Here is a 9,788-nt window from a genome sequence, read left to right on the forward strand (position 1 = left end):
ATTTTAAAGCTGAGTTTAAAGTAATGGAGCAACAGGATTAAAGTGAATCTAGATTTACTGTAAAATTTAAATCAGGATTAAACTGGTTTAAATATAACCATGATTATTTTAAAACAAGGTTTAAAGTTTGGTGCAACAGAATTATTAGGCCTAAACCTTGATTTAATCTCAGTTTAAGGCTAATCCTTATTGGTGCAACCCACCCTTAATGTGTTAGTGAAACTCTCTTTGAAAGAACTATTGATACCCGAAACTCAACAGTAACACATTTACCTGCATCTGATGGCTATGCATTGAAATAAATGGGCTGCATAATCCCTTATTTATGTTTGACCCCTGTAACTTGTCTGCCAATAATCTTTGGTCAATTGTTGCTGCTGAATGCCTTCATCAAATTAAACATCTACGTGGGAGGATTTGTAACCAACTTTACAGAGGTGTGAAGCGGATAATCTTTGAACCGTCCTCAAATTTGTGAATTATTTTTTTAATTACTCTGCCCACCAAACCGCAACCATTATTTGGGCTGGCCTATATAGAGGTTTAACTTCAGTCTATTGTCCTGTAATAATCTGGAGTGTTGGTTTTTGGGCTGAAAATGTTGAACTCTCTCCTACCCTTTATGGATTATGCTGCTGATATAAGCGATTATATATCACGTACTGTTCGTGACGCAAGACAAATCAAGGGGAATAAGACATTGCATCACTAAGATAATGCATAAGGGGAGTGTCCTTCTACACAACCTAGTTGAAACCTCTCTACTTCTCCCAAACTGGTCCCCGGTCCCGTGGGCCGCTCATCCCACTGGCTTTCCCTAACCCTCTCTGCCTTCCCCCACAGGCTGGTGAATCCGCTGCAGTGGGTGTGAAGTCTGGGCCGGTCTGCTGGAGCTGACAAACAAAAGCACTGTAAAATTAGTCCATACTACTAATGCACTAAATACCAAATCTTCCTATGTCTAATGATAGCTTTGTTTCTTGCCCTTCACAGTAGCTCTCAAACCTCATTTGCACATTACACATCTTAATGTCTTGTATCATATTGTTTTGTCCTATCTGGAGATTTTAAGCTCCTGGTCACTGTCATTTTTGTTTGTTTCTTCAAAATGTCCTAATTTAATATCCTACAGAGGAAAGAAATAAGGGGTTAGAGTGCAGGTATATGGGTAAGTAATTAATGAAAAATTTCATTTTTGAGTTAACAATTTCTTTAAGAATATGCTATAATGCCATGAGAAAAAAAGTGTATGTGTGCATGCAATTTAAGCACCATATGTCTTTTGCTATTGTTACTCAAGCAACTAATAGGTATCATGCAGAGATGTAAGACATGGTTCAAAGCCATTGAATACTTGAGCTGAAAAATCAGAATTATATTTTTGTGGTACTCTTGCATAACTTCATTTATATTAATTAATCTAGACAGAATGTGCATCTGGTGCCTGATTCATCCCAATTAGGTGTGGGGGGGACAGAACTCGCAGAGAACAGCAGATTAATTAAGATTCACCATGAAAAGTATACATTTTACAGTGTATGTACAGTGCATCCGGAAAGTATTCACAGCGCTTCACTTTTTCCACATTTTGTTATGTTACAGCCTTATCCAATATTGATTAAATTAATTATTTTCCTCAAAATTTTACAAACAATACCCCATAATGACAATGTGAAAGAAGTTTGTTTGAAATCTTTGCAAATGTATAAAAAAAAAAAATTGGGGAAAAAAAAAAATCACGTTCACAAGTATTCACAGCCTTTGCTCAATACTTTGTTGAAGCACCTCACCAATTACAGCCTCAAGTCTTTTTGAGTATGATGCTATAAGCTTGGCACACTTATTTTTTGGCAGGTTCTCCCACTCTTCTTTGCAGGACCTCTCAAGCTCCATCAGGTTGGATGGGGAGCGTCGGTGCACAGCCATTTTCAGATCTCTCCAATCGGGTTCAAGTCTCTGGCTGGGCCACTCAAGGACATTCACAGAGTTGTCCCATAGCCTCTCCTTTTTATTTTTGGCTGTGTGCTTAGGATCATTGTCGTGTTGGAAGATGAACCTTCGCCCCAGTCTCAGGTCCATAGCGCTCTGGAGCAGGTTTTCATCAAGGATGTCTCTGTACATTGCTGCATTCATCTTTCCCTTGATCCTGACTAGTCTCCCAGTTCCTGCCGCTGAAAAACATCCCCAAAGCATGATGCTGCCACCACCATGCTTCACTGTAGGGATGTATTGGCCAGGTGATGAGCAGTGCCTAGATTCCTCCAGACATGACGCTTGCCATTCAGGCCAAAGAGTTCAATCTTTGTTTCATCAGACCAGAGAACTTAGTGTCTCATGGTCTGAGAGTCCTTCACGTGTTGTCATGTGCCTTTTACTGAGGAGTTGCATCCGTCTGGCCACTCTACCACACAGGCCTGATTGGAGGGGTGCTGCAGAGATGGTTGTTCTTCTGGAAGGTTCTCCTCTCTTCACAGAGAAACGTTGGAGCTCTGTCAGAGAGACCATCAGATTTTTGGTCACCTCCCTGACTAAGGCCCTTCTCCCCCGATTGCTCAGTTTGGCAGGGCGGCCAGCACTAGGAAGAGTCCTGGTGGTTCCAAACTTCCATTTACGGATGATGGAGGCCACTGTGCTCATTGGGACCTTCAATGCTGCAGAAATGTTTCTGTACCCTTCCCCAGATCTGTGCCTCAATACAATCCTGTCTCGGAGGTGTACAGACAATTCCTTGGACTTCATGGCTTGCTTTGTGCTCTGACATGCACTGTTAACTGTGGGACCTTGTATAGACAGGTGTGTGCCTTTCCAAATCATGTCCAATCAACTGAATATACCACAGGTGGACTCCAATCAAGTTGTAGAAACATCTCAAGGATGGTCAGTGGAAACAGGATGCACCGGAGCTCAATTTTGATTGTCATGGCTAAGGCTGTGAATACTTATGTACATGTGATTTTTTTTTTTTTTCCTTTTTTTTTTTTTTTTTTAATACATTTGCAAACATTTCAAACAAACTTCTTTCACATTGTCATTATGGGGTATTGTTTGTAGAATTTTGAGGAAAATAATGAATTTAATCCATTTTGGAATAAGGCTGTAACATAACAAAATGTGTAAAATTGAAGCGCTGTGAATACATTCCGGATGCACTGTATGTTCTATAATCATAGCTATAGTGTGCCCCCTACTGCCAGTGAACAGTGTTGTAGGGTAGACCACAGTTGAGTACAGTTGTTACACTTTTTGCTTTCATTCTATACTGCACAAATACTGACCAGAACAAACATGCTTTTTTCACATTAGATACCTTTATTTGTCTACCAACAAAATAAATGTCAAAAACCTGCATACATTGTTCCTATTTTCCATAATTGGTGTGAAGACATGGAGCTCATTATTTGTTAGAACTGTTCCCATACTGGATACTGTTTCACAACTCTGGGAGAGTCTATCCCTACTTTTTCCACATACTGTGTCACAATGTGTGTTTTAGAGCCTCTTAGAATTTTTAGGTCCAGGTATACACCTGCTCTGCCAGAAAGATGGCCTGCTGGCCTGGGGACAGTGTGAGAAAGTTTTGGGTCAGCTGACGGAATTATGACTTGTCCTATCGGACCAGTGATGTGTTTTCAGTAAATCTTACATTTGTTGATCATGTACATGTTTCAATGTCTTGTAAGCTAGGTTTTCAGTGATAAGTTGAACATTGTTGATGCAAATTTAGATGATTTGTAGTGATAATTCATCCTTTGCTAATTCTATCATTATTACCTACCCTCAAATCGTTCCAAACCCCAGTTAGATTATATATCGGAGAGACCAGGGCTAGTTGTCACATTGGCTATATCTCAGTAATGATAAGATTTGGAGTCAAAAGTCCAGTTGAGCAAATCTGTGTTTTTTTTTTTCTAACCGCGGTTTTGAAAGTTGGTTTCAAACAACTAGTTCAAAACTTGGTACGCTGTTCTCATAAGACGATAACATTTTGACTTGAAAATGTTTTGACTTTGAAATGTATACAGTTTAATAATTACAATATTTGTAGGCCAAAATAATGTATCAATATTTCTGTTCGTCACCTTTTAAATATTTGTTTTTTTTAATGAATCTTTTTGTGTGTCATCATTGTTTTACATTTTACATTTGTGAAAAAATAGGCTGTTTAATTTTAAAGAGGTGTAGATTTTATTTTGGTGGTTGTGATAGTTTACATGAAATCTAATGGCAAGTTGCATTGTGATAACTTGCCCCATATAATGTGACAGTATGCCCCACTATTGGAGCATGTTGACACAAAAGGTCAAACTTGGCTGAGTGAACTATATCTTTTATCCTAGGCAACAATGATGAATATGTTCAATAGATGTTGTTTTTTTGTAGCCAAGATTTCAAGGTTAGAGGCTGTATGCAGACATATAAAAATATGCACTTTTAAGTCAGCAATACTGCACAGGCTTGTCACCTCAGCCACTGAACGAGTAGGACACAGGTTAGCAAAGGGAAATAAGGCTGGCTGAACAAGTTTTAGTTGTAAAAGTATTAATTGGATGTAAAAATGAAAATTATTTCTCTGTTTTAGAAGATATAAGTGCATTTTAAACAAAAAAGTGTGATTGGTGCTTGCTCTTGCAAAACAATGCTAGATTATTGTGGGTGGTTGTTAGGGCAGTGCTCAGCAGTTGCTAGGATGTTCTGGGTGGTTGCTAGGATGTAATGGGTGCTTGTTTACTAGCCAAAGTCAAAAGATCCCACTCCCAAGTTTATGATATTCTGGTTTCTATATATGTTCAGGTCTCTTCTACAATATAAGTCTATGGGATTTTTCATCCATATATTGTCCTCCAGGTGAAAGTCATCAGTCTGATCATTCATAAAATAATAGCTGGACAATTTGAGGTATCATATCAAAAACAGTACAGTACAAGTTAAAATACAAAGGAGAACCCCCCCTCCCCCCCTTCTTTTTTTTTATACAAATAAAACCAATAAAACCCTGACCCAAAGTATGAGCATTAGTAATAGTGATGCACTAGAAATTCTAAGGTCAAGGGTTTGATTCCCAGGAAACCCACGTTCTGATAAAATGTCACAAGTTGTTTTGGATAAAAGCGTTCACCAAATGCTTATGTGTCAAAGTAAATCTGTATTTTCAGCTTAACATATGCTCTGTATTATATTTGTGCAACTTATACAAGTTATACGTTATGCATATAAACATGATGTAATATGAAAAAAACAAAACAATGATGAGATATTATGATGATTAGATGTAATGTTTCCTCATATTCACCATCCACCACAGTAATCCTTGTGAGTTTTTTCTCTTCCCAAACAAAATTGCCATGTTTTATATGAACAAACACAATTTTAAAGCAATTAAATGCCAGGTAAAACCTGTTGATAATGGTGTGGAAATTGCTTTTCCACAAGTAAATGTGGTCTTGCTGTGCACCTTTATATAGTCAAAGGAAAAATTAATTCTGCAAAAAGAATCAATGAAAGAAGCCCACACCTGTGGCTTCTTGATGAGTGCCATCTTATCAAAGGCAAAATGGGTTGTGTAAGAGAAACAGAATACATGGAAATCTAAAAGATTGAAGGTGAATGAAGTGTTTTATTGATGTGATGTTTTATGCATCACGACTCTGGCTCCACAATCATGCACTCTAGATTACCTTTCCATTCCGATTTAAACCTCTACACTTTGAGTTTAGAACCAATGACACTGTTGATAAATTAATAATGAAATTAATTGTGTGGATGGTGCAGATATTTACATAAATCCCTATAGCTAAATATAACTCATCTAGTCATTCTGTTAGGGTCTAATAGGTGCTGTGTTTCAACTGGTACATTAAATCAGGGTTATAAACCACCAAGGACCAGCTTTGAGGATAGAAAGTTAAAACAGTGACCCCTGTTAAATATAGTCTAAAATTGATTGTTGCATTTTAAATCTGTTACAGTGTAAAAATGTTTACAGAAATAAACACAACAACTGGCAGCTGTGGTTGCCAGAATAATAATGTAAAAAATATATTAACAATTTACAGAACAACCTGTACATTTTACAGTTTAAAACTCTGTTTTTACTGTATATTTTACAGTGCAGTACCATTGTTTATATTATTAAATGATAAACTTAATATATTAACATTCTGAAATTGTAAAAATCCGCTTTTCACTTTATAATGTATTGTTAATCACCGTAGTAATTACAGAAGTGCACAGGATGACATGAAGTTCATCAATAGTGGCTCTTCCAGGTTCAATGACAATAAACCTGTAGAGACAATGCTCAGTGTCACTCACACAAACACTAAACACCATCAGTGTTAATTAAACTACATCAAATATAACAAAGAACACCCCAAAGTACATAACTGATATGAAAAATAAAAAGAAACAACTATTCCCATAAATATAATGAAATGTAATGTGTCATGCAGAGAATCCGGGAACTGTAATTTTAACAATAATTTACAGTAAAAAGTACATGTGCTCTCTTGTTAAACATACTTTTTTTGCCATTAATTATACGGGAAAAATCATACTTTTTACATCTACATTTTATTTATTTTTTTACAACCATAAATGGTCTGCACTTATATAACGCCTTTTTAACCTTAACGGTATTCAAAGCGCTTTACACTGTGACACATTCACCCATTCATACACAGACCAATGGCAGTAGAGCTGCCATGCAAGGCGCTAGCTTGCCATTGGGAGCAAATTGGGGTTCAGTGTCTTGCCCAAGAACTACAGTAAAACTACAGTATTCTCTTTTTAAATATATATAAAAAATGTGATGTATATTTTACAGTAACTACTTGTTAACAAATTTACTTTTTATTAACTGTAGCATTTTTATGCTACAGTTACATGCTTCTGTATTATTTGAACTTTAATAAAGCAATAACGCATTAAATTTAACTGCATTTAAGGTGTAACACCGGGATGATTCCTTTAAAGAGCTCCGGCTCTGCTTATTCCACAATGGTACATGCTTCTGAATGTACTTTTTTTAATCATTCCCTAATTTGGGATCTACGTAATATAAACTGTGAAAGTTTAAACTCACCTGCTTTATTTGCTTGAATATATCTGGGTGTCTGTCTTTCATGTGCTTTATTAAGTTTGATGTGTTTCCCCTATCGTCAGAAAATTGTGAAAGCAGCGTTTACAAATAGGTTTTTGCTGATCTGTGATGTTTCCCTTTTCATCAGCCTCAAATTACCTGGCTTTTTCCACTTTTCATTTCGACAAGATTCAATTGAGACTCCGCAGCAGCTTTGCTTGCCGCAATCTTTTGCTTGTTGTGAGCGTTCGAAAGTTCCCACCTCTACGTGGGTACCGGGTAGACCCGGTACTCGGTACCCCGGTACCTTCACAAATTCTGGTATCGTAAATAATATTTTGTTTGAGTACTGACTTGGTACCGGGGTACCGGTATTTTTGACAACACTAGTCCCATTCACTTTCATTGTAAGTGAAACTTACTGTACTGTAACTGTACTTGTTACTGTAACCTTGATTTAAAATGTATATTTTATGTCACAAATACTTTCGATTGAACTTAACTTGTATTAAACAGAATATTACTTACAGATTATGTGTGCACCACACAGGGTTTAACAGGGTGAATCCCTCTGAGATTCAATCCAAACTGTTGGTAACCTAAGCTGTTCTCCTCCCTGCCCCAGGTGGCGATATGCACAAAGATTGTGAATTGCCTAAAATATAAGAAGAATGTGAAAGTGGAGATTGACAGTAAAAAAATACTTAAATATTGATCTGTTTCTCACCGACACATATCACTTCTGAAGATATGGAATTAATCACTGGAGACTTATGGATTACTTTTATGCTGCCTATATGTGATTTGGACCTTCAATAATTTTGGTACCCATTCATTGTATGGACCACGATGGCCTGAGAGTGAGTAAGTTATGAGAGAATTATGACAGTTTTTGGGTGAACTATTCCTTTAAGGACTAATAGCCGAAAGACTTTTATGGTGATTAATAGGTCAAAAGTCTGATGTATGTGACTGGAATAATTGTATGTTTCAGGCAGAGGCACATTGAGGGAAATGTGGTGGGTGGAATAAGCTTGCTCTCTGTCTAAAAGCAGATAACTCCTTGAGTGGTTACAACAATAACCGGTGTCCTCTTTATACTATATCATTTTACCAGTGATATTCATGTTTATTTGCACTTACACAGAGATCTGAACACAGCTATCTTCAAGAAATGATACTTCCTTATAAAATGCATCCATTGTTGTGTAATTGATTATCATCTTTAAAAATCCTTTTAGAATTGCCAGGTGAGTACTTTCTGAATATGTGTATATATTGTAAATACGTCAGTTAATAAAAGCATATTTATCATCCTTTGAGATAGGATTGAGACAGGATGCAAAAAAGAATAAAGAAAAGAAAAAGAAGATTTGTTAAACATATACTGGTTAGAGCTTAAACATCTTGTTTATATTTACTTGCATTGTCTCTAAAAGACAGGAAGTGCACTCTCTCTTACAGATGTGGTGGCTTATAAAGCAAGAAGAATAATTCTTCTTCAGTAGAGACACTGTGAGAGTTGCCAAGGGAACGAACCCCAGCTGTCATACATAAAGGATTTATTGAACAAGTAAATAGCATTAGTTTGAAAGCTATAAAGAACTGGGACATGGTACTTAAAAGTGCCATAACATTGGCATGTCAAAAGACACACAATTTGTTATACACAATTTTTACAATTCCTCCTACTGTAAGAATCTGAGACACCAGAAAAAATAAAACTAATAAGCTAAATTGGACACATTGAGAACTCCTTAGGAAAGATAATTAATTCAGTTATTATAAGAGGAGCTTGCTCTCCTTTGCATTTGTAAAATAATTACTGTTTGGTTTTTGCTGAGCACAGACGTGTTGTAATATTTCTAGACATCATTAGAAAGAGATCATTAAAAACAAAGAACTTGAAAAAGGACAAAAATAAGTCAGGGCTGCAAAGAAAGCTTTTTCAAATAAATTGCACTGAATGAAGAGATATATGCGTGTAACATGGTTCCATGGAAAGGAGGAGGTGGGAACCGGCCTAGGCATCCAAGTAATGTTTTTAATAAACTTAAACACACACACACGTAAATGCATACAGGGCAGCTGCCTGTAGCTCTCTCTCTCTCCTGAACTGCCGCATCGTGCTGCACCTATCACTCTACTTGGCTGATTAGGAAAAACTTACTCGCTGGTTCCCAGACACGCCATCACCTGTTCCTCGATTACTCCTCCACCCTTTGGCGGACAACAGCTGATCCTCCCCAGGTGGACCGGAGCCAGTCCTCGACCCCTGGTGGACAGAACGCCCCTCCGTGTTCGGAGGCCGGTAGGGAACTCCTCCCACTGCTCCAGGCAGCCGGTAGTGAGCCCCTCCTCCCCTTCATGTACAGAATACCTGTCAACACTCCCGCTTTTCCCAGGAGTCTCCCGTATTTCACACCCATCTCCCGCCCCCCCTCCCAATTTGTTATTTCTCCCGGGAAACTCCGGTAATTTGTATGGCCTAAACCTCGTTATATGAATAATCACATCAATATATTATTAAAAGGTTGTCCAGTTGCCAGATCTTGAATGAAACACATCCTACTCACACAATCGACACATCATACAAACTCAACCTGGCAACCTACAACCAGAGGTGGGTAGAGTAGCCAAAAAATTTACTCAAGTAAAAGTACAATCACTTCAAAAACATAATTACTCAAGTAGAAGTAAAAGTACTAAC

This window comes from Xyrauchen texanus, chromosome 15 (genome assembly GCF_025860055.1).
Source record: "Xyrauchen texanus isolate HMW12.3.18 chromosome 15, RBS_HiC_50CHRs, whole genome shotgun sequence".
Classification (NCBI taxonomy): Eukaryota; Metazoa; Chordata; class Actinopteri; order Cypriniformes; family Catostomidae; genus Xyrauchen; species Xyrauchen texanus.